The following is a 15,850-nucleotide window of genomic DNA, read 5'->3' on the forward strand; positions in this document are numbered from 1 at the left end:
ACAGAGGGTACCGTAATGTAGCATGTAGCGCAGGGGATCACCTTCACTACAGTAGCAATCTCAATAGGGGCTTATTTTCGGGGGAGGGCTTATTTTAGAGGAATCTTACACAGTAAGGGGAGGGCTTATTTTCGGGATAGGTCTTATTATCGGGGAAACACGGTAGATGCTCCTATGTGTGTGTGTGTGTATGTGGGTATATGTGTATATGTATGTATAATGATAGATATAGCTACACACATCTCCATATATGAATATGGAGATCAACCTATTTGGAGAGAGAGAGAGAGAGAGAGAGGGAGGGAGGGAGAGGAGTCAACTCTTTTGTGGCAGAAAAGAACTGGGTACTAAGCAGAAATGCCTGTCAAGGGGTGGATAGGTGGCACAGTGAATAGAGCACCGGCCCTGAAGTCAGGAGGACCTGAGTTCAAATCCAGCCTAAGACATTTAACACTTACTGGCCTTGTGACCTTGGGCAAGTCACTTAACCCCAATTGCCCTGCCTCCCTCCAAAAAGGAAAAAAAAAAAAGAAATGCCTGTCAATGGGAAATGATTGACCAACTTAAGGTATATAAACATAATAGAATACTAATTTTCTATAAGAAACTATGAAGGGAATGTTTTCAAAGAAACTTAGAAAAACTTGCATGAAATAGTGCAGAGTGAAATGAGCAGAACCAAGAGAACAGTTTTTATAATAATGACAACATTGTAAAGACCTGAAAGGAAGACTTAAGCTCTCTGATCAATGTCATGGCCAACCAAGATTCTGGAGATGGATTCAAGGTGCAAATTAAGACATCTATTTTTTGAACATAGCCAATTCTTGGATTTGTTTTGCTTGGGTGGACATATTTGTTACAAAGGTTTTATTTTTCTTTCTTTTTCATGTAGTGTGGGAGATGGTATAGGAAGAAGAGGAGGTAGATTTTCACTAATTGAAAATTATTAATTTTTTAAAATAGTTTCTTGAAATGGGAAGGTAATGGCAAAGAGTATAAATGACCCTCTAAAAAAAGTATCCTGTTAGCTGGGGATTTGCCCAGTCTCAACATTACACTATAAAGAAACTTCCCTGGTGGAGTAAGTCTTTCCTACTTGTGAATGCTCAATTGCCCTGAGCCCCAATTTAGGAACTCGTGGCCATGTGGCACTCAGCCTGAATTGGGATTCTTGAGGCTCTAAATTAGGCATTGTACACACCAAACACTGGCAACCTTTTTTGAGGGATAAAAGCTATTTGGAGTAATCCTTTTAGGGTATAACTTTTTGAAAAGCCACATTATACACATGTACACAAAAATATGTGTTCATATTTTTTTTTAACTAGACCTGTGAGTTTTTTGATATTGGAGCAATTGGTAAGAAAATCCCTCCACCAAGACATATTGACACTTGAAATATTATGTTTCAGTTAATGCTGACATCATCTATACTGATTTATACATTTTTGTATTTGTCATACAGATTAATACAATCTTCAGAGTCATCCAGGTTCAAACCCTCAGAATCACCACCTGGCTTAAACACCTAACTCATCCCCTTACCTCCAGTGTCTCCATTCTCTAGCTTATCCTTCCCAAAGCTGCCAAAATACTACCACCAGTTCCTTCATCTTTTTCTGTCTTCTCCCAGATGCATGTATTTACAAATGCTTTCCTCCTTGCTTTGAATCACTCTCCTCTTGGATTGATTCCACCTATTAAAATCTTCCTCTTGGGGCGGCTAGGTGGCACAGAGAATAGAGTACTGACCCTGCAGTCAGGAGGACCTGAATTCAAATCCAGCCTTAAACACTTAACACTTACTAGCCATGACCTTGGGCAAGTCACTTAAACCCAACTGCCCTCTAAAAAGCAAAAAACAAAACAAAAAATCTTCCTCTTCCTTCTAGGCTCATGCAGGGACTACTGTGTTCCATGGAGCTGTCCCTATTACTCTCAGGTGAAAGTGATTTCTCCCTTTTCATATTACTTAAGAGTATGTTATCTAAACCCCACCTTCCCTTTGGTCCTGTCACTCTACCTAGTAGCATTCTTATTAGCACATGTGTCTTTTCCCCAATCCCTCCATTAGGCTGTAAATTGCTCAAGGGCAACTATATAGTGTTTTATGCTTTTATCAGGAAAGGGCCCTATACGCAGTAGGTTTTTAATAATTGTCAAATTAAATACAACACAATAGAAAGACCAAATAATAACTGTGGTCTGAAGAAGGCCCATTTCCTAGTGTACAAATATAGTCTAAAACTGGAGAAAATTTCCTTTCCTATCAGAACGTTGGTACAATAAATTGATCAAATTGGCTAAATGTCACTTTGAAAGAGAGGGAGAGTCTGGTCCTGAGAAGGATGGGTTATAGGTGAGGAGTGACCAGGAGGAAAGAGAAATGTTGTATCTGAATTCTCTAAGTACACCCAAGGGCTTCCTATTGATGCTAAGATAGAATGAAGGCTTTTTTCTGTTTGACATTTAAGCTCTTCACATCCTGGCTCCCATTTACCTTCCTAGACTAATTGAACATTACTCTCCCTGACATACTCTGCTTTCCAGCCAAATTGGTCTGTTTACTGTTCCTGTTATATGACGTTCCATCTGCTTTCTCACTGTCCTTCACAGACTTTATCACCCATGCATGGAATGCTCTCACTCCTCACCTCTGCCCCTGGAAATCCTCAACTACCTTCTACCTCATTCTAGAATGTGAGATTATAAATGACCCAAACTGACTTCCAGCATTTTAAAACTCTATGGAGTGACTCTGTTGTACTCCATCAGTTTTCATAGTGAAGTGCTAGGTAGGAAAAAAAAGGCTTTCTACGTTCAGTCCTCTCCCCCTCCAACACTATATGAAATGAGGTTTCCTTCAGTCTGAGAAAACTAGTGAGTTGCAGTACACAGTATCTTCTTCACCAAAGCATCACCTTCTGAGCTACAGTCTGAATCATAGTTCCTCTGTGAATCACCTCATGAATGATGAGGGATCTGTTCTCCCTCCTTCTTTTCTTCCTACTCAGTAAAAAGTCCACCTAACTTCCTTGTTGGCTTATAATAAATTGTCTTTTTAGAGTGCCCCTCACTGCCAGAGCTATTTTACAAATAGGCAAATCTCCTTGGCTAGGTGGTAAGTTCCTTTTAGTTGATTTGTAGGCTGAAATACTGACTATAAAGATTTGCACCTTTTTCAACTTCAGAGACTTCAGAGAACACATCAATAGGTAGGTGTAGGTTTTACCCAAATATCTTTGCTGTCAGAGTTGCACTTATGCAATAGGAATGCCATCTGTGATGCCAATGAGATTTCTGCTCAGGTCGCAGTGTTCCTAACATGTACATCAAGGTGTTTAAATGCTCAGCCTGTGAGCTTCCTTGGGCATGGTAGGGTGTGGCTCTGGACTTCCTGGTTCTTGCTAAAACCAAAATTTCCCTGAGCAATTTGCTCTCAAAATTTCTGCCTGGATCAGAATCGTTGCTGGTGGGAAATCCATAAACTAAGAAAGATTCTTACAACACTTCAGCAGCTGTGGAAGTTTTATGGTTCATGGTTGGATATTCCTTTACATAAATTGTGAAATGGTCAGTCACTACTTCTATTTTAACTATCTCCTTCCAGAGTAAAGAAAGTCAATGTACATAAAGTCCAAAGTTACAATTTCTGGGGCGACCAGGTAGCACAGCTAGTAAGAGCATCGGCTCCAGTGTTGAGAAGACCTGGAGATCAAATCCCGGCTCAGACACTTAGCACCCACAGAGAAACACCTGGCTGTGTAACCTTGAGCAAGTTACTTAACCCCGATTGCCTTAAAAAAAAAAAAAAGTTACAATTTCTAAATGTACAGAACAAATTGTTAGAATTTTTCTTTGAACACAACAAGTGCATCTTACATATAAGATCTTACCTCTTGAGGGGCGGCCAGGTGGCACAGTGAGTAAGAACGCTGGCCCTGGTGTCAGGATCAGTTCCGACTTCAGATACTTGGCACCCACACAAAATACCTGGCCATGTAACCTTGAGCAACTTAACCCCAATTGCTTTAAAAAAAAAAAAAAAGATCTGACCTCTTGGCCAATAGAATTAGTTTCTTATGAGCTCTTTTGAGGGTTCTCTCTTTAACTCTATGTCCGAAATCATCATGTCATGTCTTCATGGCAACAAAGAGGTGATGGGCCTTGGCTAGTACCAGTTGTCTCCAGCGGTTGACTCCATTACAATTCAGCACAAAATTCCATTGCACAACTAATTTTTTCTATTATCTCAATACCAAAATCAGTCAGTCAACAAGCATTTATTAAGTGTTTAATATGTGTCAGATACTGTGCTAAGCACTGGTGAGACATAAGAAAAGATAAATATACTGTCTCCACCCTCATTTGCCCTGGGAAGATGATGAGTAAATAACTATTACATGCAAAAATATAGAGTATATGGAAGATACCAGTGTGCCATGAGTGTCTATATGAGCTTTACAACCAAGCTTCTCCAACCATATTAGTCTTCACTGGCCAGACATATAGTTGGCTGGTCCTGCCACTGTCTCCAGCAGGGAGTGTCCATTTGGCAACTGTCAAGACAATGGGCCAATTGTTCATCCACGCTTGAATTTTAGCTCTATTTACATAGTCCTTGAATTCTCAGTAACAATGACTGCAACAGCTTGCCTCAAAGCAAAGAACTCCAGTCTTTAGCATATGGGATGTGAAGTCTCATTGTCAGTAAGTGCTCTGCTAGCAAATCCAGTCAGTTTCTGATGACCATCACTCTCTTGGTACTGGACTGCACCCCAACCTTCCAGTATAGTGGCCATACTCAGGGTGAAGACAGGCCAGTTTACCCAGGGTCTTTTAAAATTATTCTAAGAGCACTTGATTGCCCAATATGAACAAGCTCTTATAGATTCAGTGACATGCTTTACACGTTAGCTTATGCAGATATGAGAAAACTGGGCTGTCTTGCTTTTCTGCATCTGCTTTTTCAGTAATAACAACTAAATCCTAGAAAAGCCTATAGGTCTCAAAAGGTCTTTGGCTATCACCAGCTGAGAGATGCTTCTATATTCAATGAGTCAGTGTTCACTCCTTGCTGAAATACTTTGTAGTCCACATATGAGACAGAAACTGTGGAAAATTGATACCTGTCAATCAATAGCTTCAGATTAGCTTCTTCTAACCCATCCCTCATTTCTACAGGCCTCAGCTTATGTTCTTCCAATATCTTTCCAAAGACAATCAGGTCATCTAGATATACTAACACTTCTATGTACTTCATGTCCCCAGTGCCTTTCTCTATCAGGCATTGAAAGGTGGCAAGTACCTATAAGATGTCTTAAGGCAGATGTGTCAAATTCAGGCTGTGTTTCGGGCTACCAGAATGAGATTAAATATTGGAAAATATTTAACAAAATAAATGAAATACATTAAAGCATAGATAATATTAATGTGTGGTTTTCTAAGTCAATGTGCAGTCTGTGGAGATCCAGGGCATATGCTTAAACTAGTAAAAATCCATTTGGATTCATGAAAGCTGTCTTCTCTTTTTTTCCCACTCTCCTGGGAATCTGATAGTGTCTAATGTGTTAATCAAACACTGAGAGCCATTGGCTTCCTAGCAGACAATCTAGGTCATCTTAAACTTTTAGTATGGGGTTATTAGTTCGATTTTTTCTCCTGTTCAAAGTTTGTTAGGATTTTCCCATTATTCCATCCCAGCACCACAGATGATGCATAGGAAATACTAGAATTTGCAATGATACTAATGTTCATACAGATGGTTTCTGAGATTTTCCATCACAAATAGACAAAATCTTTCTAGAATACCCTCAGAAAGGTCAGGAGTGAGCGAGAGATGCATTCTGTGAGTTGTTCCCCAGGCACATCCCACATCGCAGTCATAGAATGAAATTGTTCCTGTCCAACTGAACTTCTCCCTCATCTAATCCTATTATTCACACTGTGTCCTCAACTAACAAATGGGAAAATCCTTCTGTCCAACAAGTAAACGGATTCAACCCAGACTAGCCCTTATAATCCAGAGTCCAACTGAACCAGCTTTTTCTGGGGGCAAATATGTGACTCCAGCACAATTCAGAAGCAGCCACACTCTTCTATAAATTTACGGGTGCTTGAGACAGCTAGGTGGTGCATAGTAAATAGAGCACCAGCCCTGGAGTCAGGAGGACCTGAGTTCAAATCCAGCCTCACATACTGGACACACCCTACTAGCTGTGTGACCTTAGGTAAGTCATTTAACCCCAATTGCCTTGCCTTTCCTCCTCCAAAAAAAAATTTATGGATGCTTACTCTGTGGGCAGCATCCAGTACCACCATGAAGAAAGGGCTTAAGCTGGTAGCAACCCATGTTTACATTTCTTAGAACAAGAAGGCTGCTATTCTCCTTTATCCATTTGTTACTGGACGCACCATAAGTGTCACTGGGTAAGCCTGAGCAGGTTCCCTGGCACTAGTAATATTGAGGATTTGGGGTATTTTGATCCATTTGTCCCAAAGGACTTGGTGGAGATTTACTATCAAGTCAACCCATTTGCAGAATTTCACCTTTGAGACTAGATGCTGGTCAGCATCTGCTCTTAAAGTGAGCCGATTGCTAGGCATTCTTAATCACATATTCTGCCTTTGTTACAGAAATATTTTCCTTAGGAGAAAGATGAGCTAGAGAATGTTGGATAGAGGGCAAAGCTATGACCAATAGTACTGGGCCCTGATGGCCTTGGGTCGTTACACAATCTGGAAAACTGTCATCAAAAGCTTTGGTAGATGGCAGCTGCCTCTCCCCACTACCCCCACCTTAGGCTTCTCCAGGTGCTTGGGAACCAGCTGTATCCAGTAAAAGGTAATCATAGAATATTATCCAAGACATAAGTAATCTCTAACACCACCTCTGAGATTATGATTCCAGGAGGGAAGAAAACAGGAGAAGAACCCAAGAAGAATTACTCTGTATCCCTTCGGGGACCACTAAAAACTCCATAGTAAGGTGAGCAGTAGTTGGGTTGACTGGCATGAGGATTCATCGATGCAGCAAAGAAGTCCCTGAGAAGGACACGCCTTCAAAATGAAGATACTAGTGATATAAAACCTGAGATCCCTTCACTGTGGAAGTACCCTGATCGTCTGTGACCCAAAAAACAGCTACAGGAGGAAGGAAGTTTGGACCCCAATGGGCCTGGGAGAGGTCAGAGGTATCTGTCAGGATCAGCAGCCCATGCCAGACTCATAGAGCCAAGAGCCCAGCTACAGAGTAAAAATTGTTCTTCTCCCATCTCACCATGATTCTCACTCAAATGATAATCATGACTGGTCTCTAGAAACAATCAAGTTCTTTTAATTCATTGTGCAAAGTCCTTTCAGTCTAAATGAGATAGTTGCTATTGAATTCTTTCAACTGTGTCTGACTGTTCATGACCCCATTTGGGATTTTCTTGGCAAAGATCCTGTAGTGGTTTACTGTTTCATTCTCCAGCTTATTTTACAGATGAGGAAACTGAGGCTAAGGGGTTAGATGACTTGCCCAGGGTCACATAACTAATAAGTGTCTGAGGCTGTATTTGAACACAAATCCTCCTGATTCAGGCCCTGGCTCTATCCATTTTGCCACCCTTCCTGCCTATCTATGGATGGATAGAAGAGAAAATAGGAAAACTGAGTCTCATTGAAGGGAAGTGACTTGCTCAAAGTCAGAAATCTAATCAAGGGGTAGGGCCAGAACTCTGGTTCCTGCTCCAGTGGTCTTTGACCCAACACACTGCCACCAGCTAAGGCACAAGAATCTTCATAGAACATCTCAGGGAACTCGCTGGCCCATAAGACCACAATGGCCTTCAGCCTTGGAGCTAAAGGCTTCTAGCAAATTTTTTCCACTGGAGATTTCTTCTCCTTCCTTTCCAAAATTCTCCACAACTACTACCATTACCTTGCCACCCACCCCCTCTCCTACCCCACTCCCCAAAACAAACTAGAAAAAAGAGAAAGGAATTCTTTGAATCTCCAATGATGGAAGAATGGCTGACCTGTGTGTGCTGCTGAGGTTAGTGATTTCTCACAGCACCCGAAACGTTTTCCCAAATGAGCGTGAAACAAGAAACCCAGCCCTCGGTGTAGCCTGCTGGGTGCAGAATCTCATCTGCTCAGATGACCCTCTCTGGTGAGTCCTTGACTGGGAGCTGGAATTGCAATGTATAGTTTCTGAATTTCCCTTCTTATTTTTTTTAAACCCAGTGAACAATGAGGTTGTTGGAATCCTATTGTAAGTAAAAATGTGTTGTCACTAGCGCAGCCTCGGCTTCATAGATTGATCCATTCATCAGTCCAATTTTCTTGACTCACAGAGCCATGAGCCACCTGGCACGTTCTCAGCCCATTCCTAGCTTCTAGGCCCAAAGCCGCTCCCAGTTTACTTCCGTGTGTCTTAGTGTGTGTCATGACTCCAAGATCCCTTTCTGCTTTGACGTTCTATGTTCTGTCAAACTCTGAAAATAAATGACCAAAATGCTCCCAGAGGTTATGCATAGGCAGAAGGCCTGATGGGGGAGGCCCTGGCACATGCGTCTTATTTCTTTCCTCCAATGGCATAAACAAGGTGTTTTGCCTATAACCTGAATGAACTCTTTGGTCACTTACTTTCAGAGTTTTCCAGCTCTCTGATTCCAAGGCCCCTCCCTGCTCTCATATTCTGAACTCTGTGATTCACATTCCTCTCAACTCTCTATGTGCTATGATTCTAAGGCCAGCCACTCCCAGCCTCTGATATTCTACATGCTCTGATTTCAAGACCCCTCCCTGCTCTGACATTCTATATTCTATGATTCCAAGGCCACTTCCCTAAGCAGTGATGTTCTATGTTCAACTATGCTAAATAAAACACCTTCTAGCTTTGATCATCTATATTCTGTTTTTCTAAGACTCTGTGCTCAGTACCTACTGGATGGATGGCATGGGTGTTATGTGCTCCAGGAGTTTAAAGGAGGAAGAAATAACCATGAGCTGGGTTGTTCAGGAAGCACTCTATGTAAGGAAGGGGTATTTGATCTAGAGTCCAGGCGTGGGAAACCTGTGGTGTTGAGGCCACATGTGGCCCTCAAGATCCTCGAGTGCAGTCCTTTGAATCCAAACTTCATAAAACAAGAAGCTTGGATTCTGTCAAAGGACTGCACTTGAGGACCTCAAGGGCCACATGTGGCCTCGATGCCACAGGTTCCCCACCCCTGATAGACCTTAAATAGTGTATAGGGCTCTGACAGATGAAGAGAAGAGAAGGGACTTGAACCTAGGTAGGAGCTACTCTCTGAGCAAAGAACAGGAAATTGATCAGCCGGTTCAAATACCATGCCAATTGAAGCATGGTTTCTGTTAGATTGGCAGGAAGAAAAGTAGGTAGGGACCAGATTTTTAGAAAGTCTAATGATTTTCAAAGGGTTGTATAGAATCAGAATGTCTGAAATGGAAGGGTCTCATTTAACAAAATAGGAAACCAAAGCCCAGACCCATGGTCACATAGTGAGGTGTTCAGGACTTAATCTTCTGGGTATTAGGGATAGGGCCAGTAGAATAACAAACTGTCTTACGAATATAGTAATAGTACTTGATAAATATTTGTTGGTGGATAAATGGCAAAAAATACAGAATAAATTAGCTTAGCTCATAAAGGAATGAGTGGCTCTGGGTATTGAGAAGTCCTCAGTATGAATATTTAGGGCATCGGGACATTTTCCAGGAAACTATAAACATGAGCTAAGTTATTAGGTGCCGTTCTATGGCTGAAATAAGATAATGAATATAAAGCAATTTGCAAAACCTTAAAAGCATTGTGTAAATGTTATCTATCATTATCATTCTGGCTAAGATTCCAAGCAAACATAGTTTTTATTTACCACTCTCATCTCCTACACTTTCTGCCCTGGCTGGCATCCCATCACAAAGGGCTGTCTGTGACATGTTTGTGTTTATATAATAAGACTTTGATCATTTGGGCCCTCTTCATCTAGATCTGTGAGCCTGGCTAAAGTTAACCTTTGTACCATCCTGAAGGAAACATGGTGGGAAAGTGATTGTGCACACCTTCCCCCAGCCTCACATAGTACAATGTATATGTCCACCTCTCATACTCTTCCCGTAGGGATTTTGATGTGCTATATAGTCGTTGTATATTCATTTGGATAGGTCCATCTGTGGTTTCATCAGGGTGGCTCCTTCTATCAGTGCAAATCTTAGCCTCACTTTCCTCCACCCCCACCATGCCTTCAATGACAAGTTTCATAAGATGCTGAAGCAAAACAAAACCTGATAACCAGCCTTCAGGAATGAGCTTCTCTCCACATTTAGCTGGGATAATCCTCAGATGGCAGAGACACACAACCCATTGCTCAGTCTATACTTAAAGCCCTTCCAGGCTTGTTGGAACTAGCAGGCCTTATACTCTGTGGAAAGAGCTTTCGAAAGCCCAGAGTCACTTTCATGTTATGGTAAGGCACCAGAGACACACGTCAGTGGGGGCCTTTTCTAGTGCTATAGCTATTGCAGAATTCTGGTGTATTTGTGTACATACACAACCACCATCCTCAATATGCATACCTAGTAAGCTGCAAGCTTCTTAAGGGCTGGGACCATGTCATCTCAATTTTTATCTCTCCTGGAAGAGAGGACTCTCAGCTTTTAATAAATGTTTGTTATATGAATGAGAATAAGAAATAAGAGCCCAGCCCTGAGTTCCTCCTACCCCTTGAAGAAGATTGCTGTTGTTTAGACCAAGTTGCCAAACCCTGTGTTCCTCAGCTTCCTCCCACACCCATCAGAAAAGGTCTTTGGTGCTATTGTGCTCTGCAACGAGAGTGGAACAATGATAAAGCCAGTGGAGAGTCCCAGGGCTGTGACTCACCATCCCATGCTCTGGGCATGCTGTCATGCCAATCAGCTAGTCACATTGTAGGACAACCCAAAGTCTAGAAAGGTGTTGTCCTCATTCCCATACCTGCAGTTGCTTTCCCTGGGGCACAGTGTCTGTGAAACACCAGGCAGAACAAGCCTCCTTAATGAATCCATGTAAACCCAAAGCTATGATGAAAAGAAACCACGTGGAACCTCTGGGAGTGTTTGTGGAGAGATATAAATCATAATTATCATGGTGTTAGAGCTGGAAGAAACTTCAAAAGCCATAGAGTCTCACCCCTTCATTTTATAGATAAGGACACTGGGTCTTGGAGGGGGAATTGCGTGCTCAAGATCACCCAGCTGATTAATAATAGTAATAATAACTCATCTGATCCTCACAACATCCCTGGGAGGAAACTCAGGCAAACCACAGTTAAGTGATTTGCCCAGAGTCTCACTACTGGTAAGTGTCTGAGGCTAGATTTGAACTCAGATCTTCCTAACCTCAAGCACAGTGTAAGGGGGTAGACTATCCTGCCAATTAAACCAAATATAAGGGGGCAGATCTGTTCTGCCCTAATTATGCCAAATATAGGCGGCATAACATCTGAGAGAATACTGAGATACCAAAGAAAGAGGGACTCATACCAGCTTGGCTATTAATAGGTTTTATTAGGTCCAATTGAGTTAATTGGGGGGGGGGGAGTTTATTCACAAGAGGCCAGTCGTCCTGGGCAGCAGCAGGACAAGGTAACATTGTGGATCCCTGCACCAACCCCAAGTCAGCTCATGTGTTACATAGAAAGAGAACAAAGAAGGCATGGTTCCAGAGATGGCCCAGGGTCACATGCAAGTTTGCCCATGGGATGGTTGGAACTTTCTTTGCTATTTCCATTTACTTAAGGTGGTTTACAATATACCCAGTGCTTTAAGCACAGCTAGCTAGGGAACCGCCTAGAACTTAAGTTCTTTGACGATAGGGACCCTCATTTTGCCTTTCTGTCTTCAGCACTTAACATGGTCTATGCTACATAGAGGTTTTTTTAAGTATGTATTTTTACATGCATTTATAATCTGTTTCTCTTATACCTGCTCCATTTAACAGAAAGGGGGAAGAGGGAAGAAAAAGAAAGCCATCATCATAAAATGGTCTAGCTAATCCCCACATTGGCCATGCCTGTGTATGTGTGCCTTTCTCTGCATTTTGAGTTCGTCACTGCTCTGTCAGGAAGGGATCAACATGTTTCATTTTCAGTCTCATGTTTTCTGATTTCATCAACTGAGTTCTAAAGACTTTCTCAGTTCTTTTCTTTACGGTGTTGTCATCGTATAAATTGTTCTAGTTCTATAATCACTTCACTCAGCATCAATTCATAGAGGTCTTGCTAGTTTTTATTGAAACTATCCCTTTTTTCAGTTTTTATGGCATAGTAATTACATTCATATAAGAAGATATGTTTAGTCATTCCTCAATAGGACAATTCCTTAAAATTTTCTAAAATTTGGGGGCATATAGGTACTTTTCCTCTTTCAGGTATAAATCTTTATAATTTTGATGAAAATGTTTAAAGATATAAATCACTAATCAGTTTATACCTGAAGGAGATCAAAGAAAGAGGAAAAGTAGCTATGTGGACAAAAATATTTATAGCAGCTCTTTTGTTTGTAGTAACCAAGGTTTTGAGTTGGGCATACAACTGAAAATAAAACACACATAAAAATCAATAAATCAAAAATGCTAACTAAATAAAAAATAGAAATTCTGAAAATAGAGATTGACAAAACTGAGAACAAAAATTATTGAATTGTTCAATTAAAGCAGGATCTTTTAAACAAAACAAATTAAACAAGCCATTAACTAATCTGATAAGAGAGTGAGAGTATGAGAGAAAAAAGAAAACCAAAATTTCCATAGTATAAGTTTTAAAAGAACCCTTGCTAGAAATGAAACTACTAGAAGCCATTTTGTCCCAATTATATCAGCAAAAAGTAACTCAAATGAAACGGATGAATAGTTACAAAAATATAAAATATCCATGGTATAAGAACAAGAAATAGAGAATTTAAATAAGTCACATTCAGAAAAAGAAGTTGAACAAGTAATAAACAAACTCCCAAAGAAAAAAACCAGGAGAAGATGGATTTACAAGTGAATTTCACCAAGCATTCAAAAAAGAATTAACTACAATTTTGCAAAACTTGTTGGCAAAAGTAGAGAAAAATGGCATCCTACCATGCTCCTTCATCAAACAAATATGGCCCTGATACCTAAATAAGAGAACAGTAAATCAGAAAAAGCTAACTATAGACTAATTTTTAATGAATATTGATATAAAAATATCAACTAAAATGTTGCTCACAAAGCTATAACAACATATGAAAAAGTTACATGCCATAGCTAGGTCCCAGGAATGCAGGATTGGCTCAGTACTAGGAAATGTATAAACATAATAGCAATATATTAGTAACAAAAACAATTGAAATCACATCATTATTATTAGTAGATGCTGAAAAAGCTTTTGACAACAGATGGTGCCCTTTTAAAATTCTTTTTTTTTAATTCTAGAAAGCATAACAATAGACTTTTATTTATGGTAAACAGTAAACCAAAAAGCTAACATCATCTTTAATTGAGAAACATTTTATTCCTTTCTCATAAGATTGAGGTAAAGCTAGGATAACCATTGTCATGACTATTATTTAATAAAATTCAAAAAATTCTGGCTATATCAAAAAGGCAAGAAAAAGAAATCAAAGGACTAAATATAAAGAAAGTTATCACTTTTGCTACTGATATTATTAATTACTTAGTGCACTCTAGAGATTCAACCAAAAATTAAGAAATAATTGACAACTTTAGCAAAGTACAGTTATTCCTTCCATATTGCAACTTTCCCCAATGCAGTTTCAATATATGGCATATCGGCATAAAAAATTAAATGAGAATTTCGGGGGAGTTTTGTAGAAGCCACAGATGCCACACGAAGGCCAGCAGATGACACAGAAAAAGTTTAGAAACTTCAAATGCCTAAAATATATATAGTATTATATAATATCAACATATTTTATATTTTATATTTTAATGCCATAATTGCTTTAAAAAAAAAAAGGAAACTTAATAATCTACACAAATGAATCTCAGATCTATTCATCTAGTGTCATCTTGAACTGGCTATCCTGTAGACATCTTAAATTCAACATGTCCAAAACTGAATTCATTATCTTTCTCACAAAATCCTCCCCTCTTCCTAACTTCCCTATTACAATCAAAGGTACCACCATCCTCCAAGTTTCCAAAGCTCACAATCTAGGTGTCAACTCCGCACTCTCACTCACACCCATATCCAATCTGTTGCCAAATACTGTGATTCTACCTTCAAGACATCATTCATATGTGTCCCCTTTTCTCCTTTGATGTTTGACTGAGTCATAACCCTGGTACATGCCCTCATCACCTCATGCCCGGACTATTGTAATAGGCTACTGGTTGGTCTTTCCTGAAGAGTCTACAGTAGTCATCTGCTTGATTATACGTATTTGTTAAAAGAAAGGGTTTGTACTGATAAGAAAGGGCTATTTGTAATAGTGATTAAAAAAGAAGAAAAGAATGTCAATGACATTTTTAAAATACACAAAAGACAGTAGAGGGAAATTCAGATGGAGACAGAGACAAGCATATATGTTATACATATAAATATCTATATATATTCACATGTATACATACATATATTTTAAAATAAGCTATATATTATGAATACATAGCTTCCTCTTTTACTGCCTTTTATGGATAAAAATGTTCATCTTTGTTAGTAATTGTGAAATGTAAAAAAAAAAAAAAAGGCGTAAATAGGAACTCAGGAAACTCCTAAAAGGCAGATAGGTGCTGTGTTATTCTATAAACTCTGGAATCTTTGTTCCTGGAATGAATGAAGGTAGGCCTGCAAGCCAAGGCTTTCTCTGTACTATATTAGAAGCTGGGGCTGAATAGGAGAGAAGGCTTGAGGCTGGATGAGGCAATAGTCTCCTCAGGCTGCCAAGGTGAGAAGACTGATTGCAAGAATCCTTGGAAGAAGAAACAGCCCTCTTTCCCTGGCAGGAAATAGTACTACTGTCTTTATTTATTCAAAACACTGAATACTTATTGAATCATAACTCATCTCTTAATTATCCTGTCTAATCGAGGTGGGTAGGGAGATGAGTAAGCTAAAAGTATTTCAATTTGACCTTGGAATAGATAATAGAGCTGTAAGAAACTTTAGAAGAATAGAGCATAGGGCTTATTTATTATAGTTTTTGGGTTTGGGTTTCTTTTCTTGTTCTTTTTTCTTTTTTTCCTTTGCTTCAACTGGGTGTGAGGAAGAAGGGGGAAGCAATGGTGATGCCAAAGGAAAAAAAGAAAAGAAAAAGAGGAGGGCCATTGAAATGTAAAAAGTATAGAGAGGAGAACAGAAATATAGACAAGATAGTTTTGAAAGTAACAAGTTGAACGTATTATATAATAGAAGTAGGAAGCCTGCTTCATCATCGGTCTTTTAGAACCATGATTGGTTAATGCAAAGACCAATTTTTTTTTGCTTTTCTTTGGGGGGGGAGGGCAATTGGGGTAAGTGACTTGCCCAAGGTCACACGGCTAATTTTTGTGTTGTGTCTGAGGCCAGATTTGAACTCAGGTCCTCCTGACTCCAAGGCCAGTACTCTATTCACTGTGCCACCTACCCACCCCCCAATTTTTTTTAAAGCAATCAGTACGGGGCAGCCAGGTGGCTCAGCGAGTAAGAGCACTGGCTCCAGTGTCGGGATGACCTGGATCAAATCCAGGTTCAGATACTCAGCACCACACCCAGAAATAATAACTGGCCGTGTAACCTTGAACAAGTTACTTAACCCTGATTGCTTAAAAAAATAAATAAATAGATAGATAGATAGATAGATAGATAGATAGATAGATAGATAGATAGATAGATAGATA

The 15,850-nt window shown here is 39.8% G+C and overlaps 1 protein-coding gene and 1 long non-coding RNA gene across 7 annotated transcripts in view; one reads left to right on the forward strand and one right to left on the reverse strand.

Annotated features, from left to right (window-relative positions):
- LOC138173828 (uncharacterized) overlaps positions 1–8,855 on the reverse strand; it is a 23,961-nt gene extending 15,106 nt beyond the window's left edge. The window contains exon 1 of the long non-coding RNA XR_011171545.1: positions 3,900–8,855. This is a non-coding gene — a long non-coding RNA (uncharacterized lncRNA). The remainder of the gene's footprint in view (positions 1–3,899) is intronic.
- Positions 1–15,850, forward strand: part of LOC138173824 (ena/VASP-like protein) — a 285,363-nt gene that overhangs the window by 219,479 nt on the left and 50,034 nt on the right. The gene's annotated exons all lie outside the window — the stretch shown is intronic.

The sequence above is a fragment of the Petaurus breviceps genome, unplaced genomic scaffold, assembly GCF_028583685.1.
Source record: "Petaurus breviceps papuanus isolate PSGF00001 unplaced genomic scaffold, PetGlider_PUasm1.0 65, whole genome shotgun sequence".
Taxonomy (NCBI): domain Eukaryota; kingdom Metazoa; phylum Chordata; class Mammalia; order Diprotodontia; family Petauridae; genus Petaurus; species Petaurus breviceps.